We start from the raw sequence: 15672 nt of genomic DNA, 5'->3' as shown, positions 1-15672 counted from the left end.
ACAGACAACTGAATTCAACTGATATGTACATATTTTCTTTAAATGATAGGATAGGAACGTTGTAAAATAACAGAATCACTGAAAACAGAAAAAAACTTCACAGACACTTAGCAACTTCTCATTACATAATGAGCAAAAAACCTGAAAATCACAGACTTACTCCAAAAGAGAAAATCAAATTTCACAGAATTTTCACACAGATTTTCGGTATAGAGCAAAAATGTAGCATTGTAAAATAAGCGGAGTCAAAAACAGAAAACATAACTTTACAGACGTTTTCTGGCGGGCTAGCTGCTACAGAATGTCTTTTGTTTTTCGAAAACCTTTATAGTGTGAGCATGTAAATGCTTTACAGTATCTACATAATAAATTTTAAAAACTAAATATTAAATGTGACCTTAATCTGAACTCTTCAACTGAAATTATTACTTTAATCACGTGCCAGTCTTCTATGATGATTGCGTTCATCAGTTCAGCAGCTAAGTATTTTCTGCGACATGCCTGGAAACCGAAATTCGATCGGTGAGAGCATAACAGATTTAATCAATTACAAAGAACATTGTCTTCACTGCACTCATCTTGTCGAATGTTGTGTAGGGCACGCAAAGTGGAATAAATGGACACTTAATGGCAGCAAACTTTTTAGAAGAGTTTCCTGGCTATGTCGACTGCCTTCGGCAGCTTCACCAAGACTGAAGTTTCGTTCTGTGAAGGCTCCATGAGCTTACGTAGTGCGCTTAGCTAAATCGATTCGCCACGGCGAGAGCCTTAGTTAATCTACCTGAAAGTATCGCGCTAACCTCGTAAAGGTAATGTAGCAATCACGCTAGAGTGTGACGAACTTAAAGAATCTTCGGTTAGGCTTTTTATTTAGCGTCAACAACATGAGTTCGAAAGTCATCCTTTCAAAGAGGGGAGTCACTGCGTGACGTGGACAAATAAAGATATAAGAAAACTTTCGTGTATGGCAAGGTCAAATGCTGCTTGAAGCCGCATGATTCCGCGTAATGCCTTTTTACGAACTGACAGCTCCCAAAGCTCTCGCGTGAGCTCAGTAAAGTCCAAGAAAGGGTAATGCAGCTTTGCGTGGCAAAGCATTAACAGCGCCTAAGTTGGCCATTGATGATGAAAAAGTTTAATGACAGTATGAACGTAGTAGGTGGAGTCCCTATTTCAGGATTCCATCGGCCGACGCTGATGCAGTGGCCCTATTTTCGAGCCATTTCTGGCCCTCAGGGCCTGCATTGAGCAGGGTGGCCTCCCACTGGTGATTGTTTGGGGAAGTGATGGGGTTATGGCTTTGCTTTTCTGGCAGGCCCATAGCATGTGCTCGAGGTCTGCAATTTCGCCGCAATGCCAAGATTCTGGCTTGTAGAGTTCTGGGACCAAGTGTGCTGTGATTCGGGAGAGGGAAAAGTGTTGCTTTGTATCATTTTTAATGTCATTTCTTCATCATTGCTTAATTTTTCCGAGTGTTTGGGAAATTCGATTTGTTATTACCTTTAGTTCAATAGGATTTCAGGAAAGGTGTAGAGCAACACATAATAGTTATGATCATTCTGTGACGGTGCCCTGGATCATAGTTTACGGGCGAGTTAGTGGGCGAGCATATTGTCCCGTGCCTTTTGGTGCCCATTGGAGCATATGATCAGTGCTGCTTCAAAGTTTGTAACCTTAGGGATCCGTGAGGCTTGCTTGCCGACCAGGCCGGTATGCAGTTTCTACATCTGGTTTGACAGTCAGAAATCAGAGCTGGAAATCAGAGGTCTAAGCCCGGTCAGTCTGCGGTCTCCTTTAGCGCTGTACGCTGGCATAGCGGCAGCAGCTGCAGATTATCTGCCTCTTTATATTAGAAATTCACGCACTGTGAGTTCTATCAAGTATATGTAAAGGATGAACCAAGTTAACCTTCCATAACTTTTTCTGTAGTTCATTTAATGGGTTTGCAGAAAAATTCTAGCATTTGTGAGTGGAATTCCTTTCCGGACTTAAACTAGTTCACTGTATGAAGTTCAAAGCCTCAGACCATGGTTATGGCGTTTCGAGCACTCGCGTTGATATTTAAGTGCATGTAAAAAAGAAGCGATGGAGATTATCCAGAAAACATTCGCTATGGCGAGCGCCATGGCACACGAGAGAAAAAAGCGGTAATAAAATGCAAACAAAAGGTAACAGAGAAACAATAAGTATATTAGCCTGTGTGAAGATAGCCTGCACCATAACCGCATGTGTAGCAGACTCAAAAGAGCCTACCGCTCCTTGCCGCTATCAACCTTCGCGAACGTCATTCCTTGGCGCTCGAAATACTCACTGAAGCCGTTCCATTACCCAGAATAGTCGCAGTCCGATATGGCTCGAGGCCATTTTTCTTCGTTTCCGTTGGCAGCACGGAAGCACTGCGAACAAGCAAAGGGTTGGGCCGTGAAGAAAACAACACGCCGCAGTGTGCTCTTGGGTTACATTAGCACCAGACGCTAGAGAGCAGTTGGAGATGCAGGAGGGCGAACCTGGCGCGGATGCACTCGCGAATATTGCTATAGCGGTGTGCGACGCAGAGCTCAACACATGGGCTGTGTAAGGTTGCGCATGAACCGGAGCGGGAACGAATGTAAGTACTCAATAGATCTGTGAAGCTTGTCGCTGGGTCTTTCCGGCAAGCTGAAGGGAAGATACGATAAAAATACGAACGCCGTACCTAAGTATAAACATCGTCATCCTGTCACGCTTTCTTGTCCCTGTCGCTCTGAGCCTGTCAAGAACGCTGAAATTAAGAACCAACTAGCGCAATTAGGAGTCTTCGCGGTCACGTTAAGGACACGACACGGTTTAGATGAAGGTGCATTCCTTAGAGGGGTATGCTATGTATCCAACTTGAATCTAGATTTTGTGAATTCAGTGATTGGATGAATACAGTGCCGGCCATGCGGAATCTTGTGCCTCTTTGCCTGGCGTTAAAGCGAGACCATCACAACCTGGTTTGAATTCTTCTGGTGTGACACTGCCGCACGGAAAAAATGTGGGACACAGTTTGTTACATAAGCTGTCTCTCAGTGTCACCTGATACGCAACTGATACTGAGCTGAAAATCTTAGAGTGTAGTATGTGAGGAGATAGGCGCGTTTAGCATAATTTCATTCCAAAAGTATTAACTTTTGGGCTCGCTGGTTATACTATGTATCCACAGCTTGAGATAGACAAGGACGGCCGAAAAACATCGTGTGCGTCGCCTTTGTGTCGTCCTTCTATTTGTAATGCGTGAGCATTGGGAGGGTCACGCTGAAGAACAATCACTTCTTTCCCTCGGCATCAGTGCTCCCGCTTTCCTTCTGCTGGGTGCCGGCGCTCTATAACACCGGCTAGAGCGAAACACCCGCTACAACGAAACGCCAGCTCTAGTGAAGCAACGGCGATAGCAAATTGCTAAGGAAACTGCAGGGACAGGTGAACGTGAATCTGTCCTAGTGACGGTAGTGGCTTAGTGGAGCTACAAGTAGCGGAGGTGGTCGCAGTGGTACACTTCGTGCTCCAGGCTGTATAACAATAGAAGAAAGAAATAGAAGGCATAGAAGACTGCTTTCGCATGCCCATCGCATCAAGGCAACTTATCGTCCCCCAATTTTTTGCGCTACGGGTATCAGTATTCGATTCTATTCGTTTTCTGTTCTTGACCAAAGCAATGCATTAAAAAAGTGGACCGTAGCAGTGGCCTGGTGGTTTGAGCATTCGCCTGGCATGACTCAAGCGTGGGATTCGATCCCCAGTGCCGTCGGGTACCCACCGGTGACACAATGGGTACAAGCTTTCCCTTGACCTAGTGCGTGGATTATTCGGGGCGAAACGCTAATCGAATGGATCTTTATCCCCAATTTGATTGAACAAAAGCACCTTCTATCATGGCGCTCTTTGGCCAGAGATGCCCTTGAGCCTTAGAAATTCATCATCTTTGAAGAAGTTAATAAAAATTGATGATAGCCGAGCTCTATTAGGCCAGGTTATAGGTAGCGAAAGCGCGGCGACTTCTGAATCGGAAGATTTAATATATGAAATCACTGCATTCACGAGATGCGCCTTTACTCACGATTAAACCTTGAGCCGTCGTGGCGGAGTGGGGTCATGCAGGGGAATCGTGGCCTGGTGTTTTGTGGCGTAAGCATGTTTAGAATTTTCTTTTCGGCACTATTTCCGTGCACTAAAGAAACTAGAAGAGCCGTCGTGGCGGAGTGGTAGCGTCTCCTCCTCAAGCACCAAAGGCCGTGGTTTGATTCCCAAGCTCGACACAGGTCACTTTTTTATTATTCAGTGAGTGTGCGGGGGTTTCAATGGCTATACATAGCGGAGGTTTCAAGGGATATTGGTAACCTGCTATTCATTATCTGAGAGAACCTGCCATATGCGCTCCACTCCTTTCGGCTACTTTAACTAGAGAGAGAGAGAGGGATTATTGATAAGAAGGGCAGAGGGGTTGGCCTGAAAAATAAATGTCTGGCCTGCTACTCTGCTCTGGCGGACGGGAAGAGGAGATAAAAGAAGGTCACGATGGGGGACGATGATGACGGGAGGAGGCAGATGAAAAACTACTTAAAAAAAACAAGGCACACTTTCTGACATAGTACTTTAACTACCTTATCCATAATGCTAATGACATTGCCCTCCTTGTCTCTTAACGCGTACATCTGGTTTTTCTCTATGCCTAGTTTATTTCCTCTTCCCCGATTTTAGGCTACTTCCGTTCTTTAGAGCATGCTCGATTCTCTCCATATTAAACTTCCTGATGTCTGATACCTTCCGGATATTTATTTTGTACATTTATTCACGCTTTTTTATTTCCTTGCAATAAAGAAAAAAAAGGCGTCCTGGCGGAGTGGTAGCGTCTCCGCCTCAAACGCCAAAGGCCCTGGTTCGATTCTCAGCATCGACACAAGGCTTTTTTTTATTCACCTTTGCGACCTGGCTGCTCTTCGCGCATGCGCAGCACGGCTCTCCAGGATGTACGCGAAACTGGTCAACCTCGGCCAGAGTAGCTTACGCTACAAAATCGTTGTGTAAAAACGAAGTATGCGTTAGTGCTGCTGAATGTTTGGTTAAGCCCTCAATTTAGTCGTCTCCGTCTGACTGCCCGTATCAGCTCATACGTGCTGCGGAACCGGAGAGCCTGCTGCGAATTTTTACTTTTCCTTTGTTTTCTTTCAACGTCTGACGGTGGAACAAATAATTTGTTTTTAGGTTCCGTGACTTAAGGGCTATATATGGTTTGACAGGCACCTGCCTGTTCTCGGTGCTTCAGCCGCAAGGAGAAAAGTGAACAGGCTTAGGATTTTCTGCCAGCTTAGAGCTGTAGAAATATTTGAAACAGAACGTGCACGCGCGTCTGGACGCACTGCTTACTGACATAAAGTCGTACGTGCCTCGTTAATATGGACATCTTGGTTCCTGAACAAAAGGGACCGTAATGCGAGTCATAGGCGTCCAAGTAGGCTTCGACCAAAGTAAGACAAAACTGCGCTGGATTACAGGTGCCGGGATAGTCAGCCGAATAGCTCAAGTATTAAAAATCTTGTCATACGAAATTTCAGCACAGCCCTGCACATAAGGCCGTTCTAGAGGCTTCGAATATTCTATGGCATGCGCTGTCGAAAGAGTGTCCGAGACCAAGTTTTGAAGATAACGACTTTGGCCTGCCTACTTCACATGATGACTTCGTTATAAATGGTTAACCCTCCATCGAGGGCGTTTAGGGGCATTTTGAATAAACACATAAATTGCCGCAAGATATTATTTCTAAGCCGTTTTGGCAGCGGTACGGGGCAAGTAGCATTATATCAAAGCTCTGAAGGGTGCCAGCTTCTTCTCGCAGCTACTGCCAGCGCAGAATTTTTGTTCCTTGATATAATTTACCTGAAATTTCTTGAGCACATTAGAAATGATTTTATGACTACTCTCAAAGATTTTCACTGTTGTCGAGAAAAAATGCCTTCAAAGAATATTGTTCATTTCAAGCTTGCAAAAAGCCTGCAGGGTTAAGAAAATGAGAAAGAAGGATGGTTCCACTTTCATTGCGTTCCTACAGACGTACCACATGTCAAGACATCATTACCGTTTCTATTTATCAAAGTACAAACTTTTAGTTGTGAATTTTTGCGATGGAGTGTTCGTTCCCATGTCTGGAGTGAGAAGAAAATTGCCTATCAAACATTTAGGATTAATAACCTGAAAAACAAAGAATGTCTTCACTTGTGCTCTGGTCCTAGGAGTGCAACGAAGCAAACAGGGTCCACATCGAAAAAACATTCGTGAAGAAATCTGCCCACAAGGTGAACATCAGGGCAGAAAACCGTAACGGTGAAAAAGGCCTATTTTTCGAGCGTTTCCCTGCAATGCACAGTCGCCACGGTTCACGAAACAGTATATACAGGGTACTTCCCAGATGATTTCAGCCGTGAAACTTCGAGATGGCTAAAACACAGGACACATAAGTGGATACAACAATTATAAATATATGAATTTTGTGGCTATTTTTCGGGATTTCAAACCCACGTCCGGCCTTATGTTGGAACGTTGGGTTTCTTTTATTTGTCATTTTTTTTGATACAGAAACTTCAAGGCGTTTTTTCTTGACAAAATAACTATAAAAAGATAGCCTTAGTTACATATATCCCCAAACATAAGCCGCTCTGTCAAATTTTTCGCTCATCTGACCTCAAGAAAGCTACGCCAGTGCGCTTGGCTTTAAAAAGGGACTTGACATCCGTGCTTTAGCCACGGCAGAAAATTCAGAAGAGACGGTTACTTGAACCTGCAAATTTCAGCGGCAGCTCATGACTATGTATACGTGCAATTTTATAATAAAACTGAATGTTTGGTTCAAGCCTTCAAAAAAGAAGAAGAGGTCCCCCATTTCGGTCGCTATTCTGGTGCGGTCCGTCAAGTTTTTTTTTACATTTTGTGCCTGGCCGCCGTTTCGTGAGCCCACTGGTCTTCATGTGGCCAGCAAAGTTCCAGCGGGCATCCGGTACCACGAGTGAAAAGTACGGAGTGCGGTGTTTTTGATTTCGTGCTCCCCCGCCACTGCAGCGGTTGGGGCCCAACCCCCAACCTCCCAGTCTCCCCAGCCTCCTGTTTCGAGAGCTGTCCTGGGCATAATGAATGTCATTCCTTGGTGAAGTCAAGTGCCGGCTGGCCGTCATGTGGTGAATGACATCCTCAAACCAGACGGAGCGGGAGCTATGGCAACGCATCCTCCAGCAGAAGATGAAGAAGAGGAAGTGAACAAAAATCTCGTCTCCAGGAAATTGCCAGTTATAGTGAGAGCACATTGCAGGATGTGCAGAGCGAGCTGGAGGATATAGAGTGTGATGAAGCCCCGTTTATACAGGTCTCCTACAAGAAACACCGACCGAAATGAATTCCTGTAGTGTTCCATCATATACTTAGAGGGCCGAAGCTTTTGGCAAGGAACCCAAACAGTGTTTCACCAGAAATTGTTTCTGCCGCATAGGAGAAAGTTACGTCATGCAGGGTACATAGAGATGGCAGCTTCTCTGTGTTAATTCCTTAGCATCAGCTGAGCGTTTGTTGTCGCTATCCGAAACGCCTGGATTAATTATCCATCCTTCCATTCCGGATCCCAGCGCTAGAATCGTTGGTAAAATCCGTGACGTTCCTCTCCATTACAGCGTTGAGCAACTTCCAGAATTTTTGGGGGATACCGGAGTGATCTCAGCACGCCGACAGACTAAGTATCTGCGTCAAGAGGATGGAGTGGGTGGAATCCCGTCCCCTAAACTCAGTGATTCTCACATTCAGGGAAGACGGCCCAATGAAAGAGAAGGTGTTTTTGGGCTTCAGTAGTCATCGTGTGCAAGAGTGCCTTAAACCAGCACTCCAATGCTTAAACTTTCAGCGATTCGGCCACATGGCAAAGAACTGCCGCGCTTCGCGCCGATGCAAGATTTCTTCGGAGAGCCATGAACACACCCAGTGAAAATTCCTTCTGCAACCGAAGTGCGCGAACTGTGGTGGTAATCAAGCCGCTTCTTTCTCGGGTTGCCCGAAAAAAACAGGTGCATCAAACCTCTGGCGTCGCGAAATACTTCATGGCAGGTCGCCTTGCTAAAACGATCCTTCTCGAAATCTGAGCGTGGTGAATCCAGTGCGCCAGAATCCAGTGCAGCATGACAAACACCAATCTTCGGAATCTGCATCGTATGCGTCCGCGCTAAAGAAGTCTGCTCGACAAAATTCAAGCCATAAAGTGCAGAATTCTACCTCCATTCCTTCAGCTGTGCTGGCCGCTTCTCTATTGAAGAGTACTACTCGGGAGCGTTCTGACAGTCAAGTGCAAGGTCCTATTCCTGGTCCCTCAACTGCCTTCCTTTCAGCGTTCTTCTACTCGGCCAGCACAAGTGGTACCTTAACCAGCCTCAGCTGCCGGAGTCAACTCTTCAGTCTCAGTGGTGCAGCTCATTCTACCTATGCTGTTTACTGCAGTTAGAGCTATTCGGACAGCCATTCCGCAAGCAAACATCCTCCCGGAGACGAAGGCTTTGCTGTCGATGGAGCCTCTACTGGCTCTGCTTCCTAAGTCCTCCATTGGGCAAACGTTTTATGAATAACCATTATCAAAATGTGACCGTTCTTCACTGGAATGCAAACATCTTAAGAGCAAAAAGTGCATATATACTTTCGCAGACTTCTTGAGGAAGACAAATTTCCTATGCAGTGCATACTGGCAGCCGGTGTTGGTTACGATTTGAGTCTCTCGAACTATGTGTCATGCAAACGATCACGTCCATATGGTTTGAGTAGAGCGATGTTGTGTGTGCGGACGGACCCGCCCTCCTACCTGATCCACTCGAGTGACGTATCGGAGTTCGTGGCTTACAGAGTGTTCTTTGGTAACGTCTGCGTTACTGTTATTAGTATGTAGTTGCAAGCATCTTGTCACGTCTATACTGATGATCTATTGAATGTCTTTAAAATAGCGGGATCTCGTTTACTGATTTGCGGTGATTTTAAGGCTCATAATACTGCTTGTAGTAGTGACCACTGTGACACCCGTGGAAGTGCCCTTATGTGCGCCGCAGAGAAATGTAACTTACGTGTTCTGAACGACGGTTCTCCTACCTTTCTTCGCGGTTTTCTTTATTCGAGCTGTTTAGATCTGACTCTATGCACTGAAGATCTGGTGTCTGACGTGGGGCGCACCGCAGACATTGAGACACGCGGAAGTGATCACTATCTGATACTGGTAATCATCCTAGCTTACGATGTCAGGGTGCCCAGCGTAAATCCAAATTTACCACTTGGGAAGATTTTCGTCACAACTTAACTCAAAAAAGTTTCCACGAACATTAGTATGGGCGACTTCACTTGGCTGGTGCAAGACAGCCTGAGTCGCTGTGGCGAGGAAGTCCCCACTTGAAGGGTTCACAAGTATTGATGCAGAGTATGAGCGACTGAGGGCACTACGAAGAAGAGCGGAGAGGGCTTACCGTCGATCCAGGTCTTTCGAACCGTATCGTGAGGCTCGAAGGATTCATTCGTCAATGCGTAAACGTCTGCAGCAATTAGGAAGGAAAAAATGGCGTGACTTCTGCAGTACATTGACCCCTAACACTCCGGTACTTAGGATATGGATGATGGTCCGCTCCTTAAGCCGGCCTGTTTTTCAGAATAACTCTTTCAGATATCTTGCAATGGCTAGTAAAACTGTAGAAACAGACCAGGCTGATGACTTACGTCGACTTACTTTTTGTCCTGGCGTTTTATTTGACTGCGAAAAACTAAAAAACTCAGCTATATATGCGCCGCAAAAAGTTACTGCTTGCTTCAATGCGCAACATGCCTATTTGGATTCTGTATTCACAATAGGTGAACTTAAAACTGCGCTTGCGTTGTTCCGTTCAAAGACTGCTGCGGGGCCTGATGCCACTTGTTATGGAATGCTTCAAAATCTTTGGCCAGGGGCACTGCAGTACGTTTGGGGACATTTGACAACTTGTGGGTTAATCAATTTCTCTCCAGTCATGGAAGATTGCGCGTGTAAGTCCCGTTTTAAAGCCCTATAAATCCCCTTTGCTTCTCGACTCCTTTCGCCCAGTGAGCCTGACGAGCTGCTTATGCAAAGTGATGGAGAAGGTGATAGACGCCAGGCTACAGTGGCGGTGTGATGAAAGTGGAGTGTTTTCTGAGTTCATGACTGGATTTCGTAGACGTAAATGCACTATGGATGCAATTATGGACCAATTAAGATGTATGAAGCATGAGCGTTGCAAAGGCAATATCACCGTCGAAGTATTTTTGGATATCAAGCATGTATTCGATCCTGTAAGTCACATTCATGTCCTCTCAAGTTAGCAACACCTCGATGTGAGTGGAAGACCGCTACGTTGGGTTTCCCACTTTTTAGATGTCAGGAAAATATTCATGCGGTCGAGTGAAGGTAAAAGCGCGGGAAATAGCCTACTGCAAGGAGTGATGCAGAGCATTGTGCTAAGCCCTTGTCTTTTTAACTGCGTGATGACGGATTTGCCGCGAAAGCTCTCTTCTGGTTTACACTGTTTGTTATACGCCGATGATCTCTGCATTTGGGTTTCTGGAAAAACCTGCAGGCCTCATCCAGTCTAACTTGCAAGAAAGCCTTAATACCATTGACTGCTTTTTAAAAGAGAGAGGGATGATTCTCTCTCATGCAAATACAGCCGTTCTGCCTTTTACTCGTAAGAATCTGAAAATTTTCGGTCTCTGCCTCAATGGTCAATCTTTAGCGTCTGTTAAGCAGTACCGGTTTCTGGGTGCAGTTCTTGATTGACAACTCTCTTGAGCTAATCATATGAAATCTATCGAAGAGCAGGCGAACGCTGTTGTGAACGTGTTACGCAGGCTTGCAGGTACGTCTTGAGGTTGTTCTTCGTCGTTTCTGCTTATAGTTCACAATGCACTCATTTATCAAAAAATTGCTTACTCCTCACCGATTCTTCATTGTCTGTCGCGAACCTCCGAGGAGCGCCTGCAAAGACTGTTAGCTAGGGGTATCCGTGTGTGTTTGGGAGTTCCTCAAGAGGCTACCAGTGCTCTGCTAATTGCAGAGAAACGGCAGCCTCACTTTGAACTTTTACGAAAAACAGAGACGTGCAGGCATATTTTCCGCCTTATAACTCAGCATGAAAGGCACCCATTAGCTTTCGCGCTTCATGTACGGGGATGAAGTCATATGCATCAAGTATTTCAATACCACCGCCAGCTTCTTCCACATAATTAATTTTGGAAAGACGCCACAGAAAATCTTCCATGGCTTTTAGTTACGCCTACAATACAGTTGTCGGTCGAAGGGATAATTAAGAAACGGGACATGTGGATATTTGGTGCTCAACAGTTAGCACTTTACTAGATACACATGCGGTATGCCGGTTACATTCATGGGTATACTGACGGTTCCAGTCCTCAAAATTCATCAGCGTCCGCATATGTGATTCCGCACCTGAATGAGCGACGGGCATGTAAACTGGCTCACGCTGCAGATTCAACGACTGCTGAGATTTAGGCTATTTATTTGGCTCTACAGTTCATCTCCTCGGTGCCAGACCCGCATATGTGGGTAGTCCTTGGCGATTCCCAATCAGCACTAAAATCTCTTGGCAGCGCTAGTTCCGTACCATGGAAAGCTAGACTGGTATACGAAGTTCTCAAAGAATTTTCCAAGGCTACCAAAAAGCAGCATATTATATTTTTCCTGTGGATACCCGGACATTGATTTATTCCTGAAAGCACTGATGCGGATGCAGCGGCTAGGCAAGCACACTCCGATGCCCTCACTTCTGGCCTCCCGTTATTGAGAGGCGAATTGCGCCGTTTCTTGAAGACCATGAGCCATGAACTGAACGAAAGATGTAATTTCATCCAGACCATAGAGGTCCTGATCTAGATTTCATCGATCCATTGCTGCGGTTTATTATTTCATTATCTATCAGCAGAAGTTTAGAACCGCTCCTTCACCGTTTGCGTTCAGAAACGGTTTACATGAAGCACTTTCTTCATTGAATAGGCCGCGCAGGCAGCCCACGGTGTGCGTGTGGTCAAGAAAACGAGGATGTGGCTTACCTATTATTGGATTGCCGAGTGCACGGCAACCTAAGGTCGAGACTTCAGCTCTCTTGACAAAAGACCCTTAAGTCTGAAAAAGCTCTTAGGCCCTTGGCCGACAAATGAACTGCAAAAGCGAACACTTGTGGCATTGATACCATTCCTTGAGGAAAGCGGTGTCCTTAGAAAGTACTAGCTTTGTAGAATTGGAGTCAATACTCGAGCTCTTAGCTCTCTGTGTGCGAGTTTCAAGATCTTTGTTATTTAATTTTGCTGTTTGTTGCAAAAAAAACTTATTTTTGATTTTGTTTTCTGTTTTTCGTGAGTGTGTGTGTTTAATAGCGTTGTTATCTACTTCCTGTGTGTAATGCAAATAAGCTTCTTTCTTGTTCTTGTGTCCTTGTTTATTCATATCTCTTATGTATATTGTATTGTGTACTGTTCTCTTAACATTCAAGGTTTTTTGTTCTCTCATTATTGTTACTTTTACTGACGCTTGTACTTCGTTTTATATGATGTGTACTGTTTGTATTTGTTTTATGTTATGTTGAACGGTGCATCGTCAAACCAAACGGTCGCTACAAATTGGTGAAAGGGAGTAGCCAGAGCCGCTATGCAGCACCAAACTCTCAATTACTGTTCATGAATATAAATAAATACACGAGTGATTGCTCATTGGCATCGCCCCAAGTGCATCCGTACGGCTACACAAGAAAGATGTACAGCTTCCTTTGCTAATGAGCAATTACTTCTTTGTCACTAACCTCCTCCACCTTGGGGGATTCCCCTAATCAGCGGACAAGGGCACTACTGTACCTACAATCGACAAGGGGACGAGCAATCTTTCTTGACTGGGGTCTTCATGACACACTGCCTGCCACAAGTAGTACATGATATAGCCAAACTGTTAGTTTTTGAGCCGGCACTAAAAGCACGTGTAGGCGCCATTATGGGTTGCTTATATTCTTCGCCTGGAATGTTCTCCTGGATCCAAAAAACCCACAGGGTCATGTCGCTCTTGGAGTTTCGTCTAAGCACGGTCAATCTTGTCTTCCCTGTTTCGTTGACCTTCGTCAGTCGGTCAAATTTTTTAGGGGAATCCACCGCGGTGGAGTAAATAAGAGAGTAATTACTGATTGGCATCCCCCCAAGCGCAGCCATACGGCTACAAAGCAAAGCTCTACAGCTTCCACAGAAACATCACAGTGAAAAAAAAAATTCGTCCTGGTCCGTGGTTCAAACCCGGGACCGCCGCATCACCGTAGCAGTCGCTCCACCAACTGAGCTCACCCGAAGGGCAAGCGTAGGTTGAGAGCAAATTGATCAATAACTCGAAGTGGGAGTCACATGGTTCGTAGGACCTTGGCGAAGTCGGCGCTCAAACAGTCCATAAAAGCCGGTTCAGAAAGTGGTGATCACGTGCCTACTGCACTATGGAAAATAAATGCCACCGAGTCGGCATGCCGCAAACAAGTCCTAAGCACTCAGCTGACAATTTACAAAGAACAGTTCTCGATTTCGCGCCTCACGGCGTCATTGCGTGCCAAACACCGCAGCGAAGAAGGCGGGGCGCTCGGCAGACAGGAGAACGCGGCGTGTGCCCCATCCCAGGCTCTCGTGTATTATCTAGCCTTGGCGGAAGAGCGAGCATCAACAAAAAAAAGTAAGCAACCGATCCAGGTTGTCAGAATGACGCTTTCGTGGGCGCAGTGCGGTTTCGGTCTGTAATTTTTAATTTTGATGGCTGGGTCCGGTGCATCAGTCAAGCGTGAAAACGCGGAGGCCGTTTTTTATCGGTGATATTTCTGATGCTACATATGCTAGATCAAAACCTTTAGCGCGAGTCTAACAGGGGATGCAGTATATGTCAGCATTCCGGCTTTTTTTTTACCCTCAGTGGACATCGTTTCTGGTCCCCTTTAAGTTTTCGATTGCCTTCATGACGGCGCTGTGAAGCGCCATTTGAACTTCTTCACGTTCTAGAAGGGTTGGATTAACACAGTGAGGTAACGGGCTTTTAGAAGGCGAAGCATGAGCACCAACCCGTGGCACGCGCCGAGCGAGGCGTCATTTTTCGCTCTTGCCAATCTTTTGGCCACCCACCGCCGCGTGTCCAACTGGGCGCACTTCCTGTTTTTTTTTTATTATATGACTCCGAGCAGTTCCAGGTTGCGATTCATATACAATTTTTCTTCTATATATCTTACCTCTCTTTTGCTCACTTCAACTGAAACTAGGTTTATTAATTTATCGCGCCCGTCATAATAGCACTACTCTCCCTATATTTACAGCTTCCTCTTCGTGTAACGTTAATAATACTAGATTCGCTGAACAACATGATCTTTTGCTTCCGAAACTCCAAACTAATTATGGCAAACAGTCCGCTTTATTTTCAGCAATCACTGTCTGGAACTCGCTACCCGCAATCATCAAATCATTCCGCACCGAAGCACAATTCCATAAAAACTTGAAAAACTATGTACTGCATAACTGCCTTCAATTGCCACGCCAATGAAACCTGTTAGTATTGTGTACGACTTCTATCGCCTGGTTTCTTGTTCTATGTTCTCTTTTCGTGTTTGCAAAATGTGTTTTTAAAATTTAGCATGCTAAACTGTTAGTTCATATCACAGTTTCCATTGTACCTGTTTTCTGCTATGTAATTGCTATCTGCCATATGTTTATCCTACTTCAAATATGCAATTAGTTTCAGAGGTCCCCCTGACAGTTTCCACTTTGGGACCCCCTTCTGTAATAATCAATTTATGTACATCTTACCTATGCATCTTTTTCAATAAAACCGTTTGCATATACTATACTTCATTCCTCAACTAAGCACCGCACGCCGAGAGCGGACAGCGCACAGCGAAAATCACCCCACGTTTTGTATTGAGCTCCCCGAGCAAAACGCATTTAACAGTCGGCACAAGCTGTGGAGGAGCGGACCGCGGCTCAGGTGGCCTTAATTCACGGCAGTCCTGGTGGAGCCACCTGTATAGCGAAGAAGAACTGCCCTCTGTAAACTATATATAAGCATAGCACAGGCGCATGTGAATGTGGCAATATGCGCCAGTTTCTGCCGGGCCTGCGACGAAGATCTGGCGTCTCCCGACACCACGTGGTCCCAGTCCTGATGGTAATGTTCTATCGTGTCTGCTTGATATCTGGAGCCACATCTTATCGTGGCCAGAATGGGCTTTTTACGCCGCATTGCTCGGTAGACTATTTGCCGGTCCTCCTCTGGCTTTATTCTGTGATTGCTGCTCTCTAATGGTGGCCAGTATTTGGGCATGGCAGAGGACTGGGAATAAATTTCTGCTGACAGGGGCCCTATTAGTGTTGCTCATCACTTCCGGTCTTAACAGACAGCCGATGTTTTTTTTGCAACTGCAACTCAATGTTTGTAAGAGGCGCAAAGGTCCGTGTGATCAGAAAATTATATCTTAATATTTTTTTTTGTTTGAAGTAAGCAGCCAGTACTCACTATAATGTCGGCACGTTCAAAGTATAGGCTATTAAAATTGCAGTCGACGTGGTCCCAGTCCTGGCGGTAAAGTTCTGTCATGTCTGCTTGATGTCTGGGGCTGCATC

General features: G+C 45.4%; 1 protein-coding gene across 1 annotated transcript in view; it reads left to right on the top strand.

Annotated features, from left to right (window-relative positions):
- Positions 1 to 15672, top strand: part of LOC144094207 (uncharacterized) — a 464015-nt gene that overhangs the window by 133539 nt on the left and 314804 nt on the right. The window lies entirely within an intron of this gene.

This window comes from Amblyomma americanum, chromosome 6 (genome assembly GCF_052857255.1).
Source record: "Amblyomma americanum isolate KBUSLIRL-KWMA chromosome 6, ASM5285725v1, whole genome shotgun sequence".
Taxonomy (NCBI): Eukaryota; Metazoa; Arthropoda; class Arachnida; order Ixodida; family Ixodidae; genus Amblyomma; species Amblyomma americanum.
The sequence above is the reverse complement of the archived record's forward strand: the minus strand, read 5'-3'. Positions and strand labels throughout refer to the sequence as shown.